Source organism: Apis dorsata, unplaced genomic scaffold, assembly GCF_000469605.1.
Source record: "Apis dorsata unplaced genomic scaffold, Apis dorsata 1.3 scaffold_1184, whole genome shotgun sequence".
In the NCBI taxonomy this organism is placed as follows: Eukaryota; Metazoa; Arthropoda; class Insecta; order Hymenoptera; family Apidae; genus Apis; species Apis dorsata.
The window spans coordinates 57,367-59,344 of NW_006264281.1; positions in this window are offsets into that span (position 1 = coordinate 57,367).

Genomic DNA, 1,978 nt, shown 5'->3' on the forward strand with positions numbered 1-1,978 from the left:
ACTATAATTATAATAATCATAATAATTATATAATAATAATAAATTGTTTTTTTAATAAAATTAATTAATTAAATCTATATAAAGCAAAACAAAATTTAGAGATACATTTTTTTAGATATTCCACATCATTTTTAAATTATGTCTTATATAAAAATATAAGACATTTATATATTATATATTTATGATTTATGTTATTTATCTATCAAAATTTGGTATTTCACAGACTTTTCTATATATGTATGTATGTATGTATATATATAATGTATAATATATAGTAGATGTACATTTTTGTTTATCTTTTATATAATATAGTACAAATTCATTAATTCACCTTGATTGGTGTTGATTTGTCGATTTTATTTTGTTTTTAAAAATCATGACGACGCATATACTGTAAAAAATAAAAAGGAAAAAAAAAATAATATATATATAAATGTAAGCTATATTCAATGTACAAATTTCTCTACAAAAAATGAGAATCAATCAAAATAAAACATGAAAAAATGTTACGTTGATCTACGTTAAAAATCTTCACGATAATTTCGTGAACGTACAATTATTAACATTTAACAATTTGCGTGACTGACGGATTTCTTAAAAATAAAATTATTTTATTACAAAATTGTACATAGCGAAAAGTGACATACTTTGTTTTTTTCATTTATAATAATCAACTGCCCCATTGATTGCATATTTTAAAAAAAAAGCCATGGGATAATCGATCAACGAGTTAATATTTCCATGATCATTGTACAATGATTGGAATTAGATGTAATCTAGAATTAATATATATGCTTGTATGTATGTACAAATATTTCATATTGTATGTATATAATAATCATTGATAACGAGAAATATTTGTTGCGGCAGTCCTCGTTTCTTATTTTTATCATTAGAATTTCATTAATAATAATATATGTACGAATAGTACAATATATCTTCGCCTATCTCTAATAGTTTTATGTAAATAAAAATTATCTGCTAAATACATCGATCAGTCTCACAATCGTTATATCTTTAATAAATTGATGTAAAAGTTTTCCTTTCTCTCGTGTTTACTGCACAATTGCAATGGGCAAATCATCATTATCATTATCATCATTATCATCATCATCACTACCACCACCACCATCACCATTATCATATAACTAAGACGTTCTTGCGAGATCGACGTTATAAAACATATATTACATTTATATGTTTTTTCTATGCTATATCATGCTTCAAAATTGTCATTCCTCTTTAATCTGTCTCTTTCTCTCTCAATTTGTATAAATTTAAAAAAAAATGTCTAATGCGATATATAAATATTTATAGATGAAACTTATTAAAAACAAAAAAAAAAAAAAAAAACAAAAAAGAAAAATAAAAAAAATTGAAAGAAAAGGAACAAAAATATATACAAGAACAAACACCGGCATGTAATGCATAAGATAAGAACGCACGAAAACATTCAAAATATTCAGACCGAGAGTTGCACCATAATTTTTCAATATGTGCATATAAAAACATGCAATTATATAAATTATTTCTCAATAAATTGTTTAATATTATTGAATGTAAATAAGCATCGTAAATGGAAAAAAAAGTAGAAAAGAATTACCTTTTTCTTATCAAATAGATTTTTGTATATAGATCGTAAAATCAATTCAAGGATTTTTTACGTCGAGTTATTACGATCCTCTTTTTTCATTTTTTTTTTTTTAAATTTGTTACACAAAAACATAGAAAAGAAATTTACACAGAATAATTTTTTCGGAAAAATTGTTCATGTTTCTCATCGCAAAATATTTAAATATCGGAATCTGCCAGGTCACTGTAGTAAAATACTTGCACCATTATTTTTTTTTTTATTTTGTATTCTCGCTCACGGATTCTTTCTTTCTTTTTCCCTGTTTTTCTCTTTTAATTAATTCTTGTTTTGTAAAATATAATAAAAAAAAAAAAAAAAAAATGCAATTTGAAATCAACGATTTGC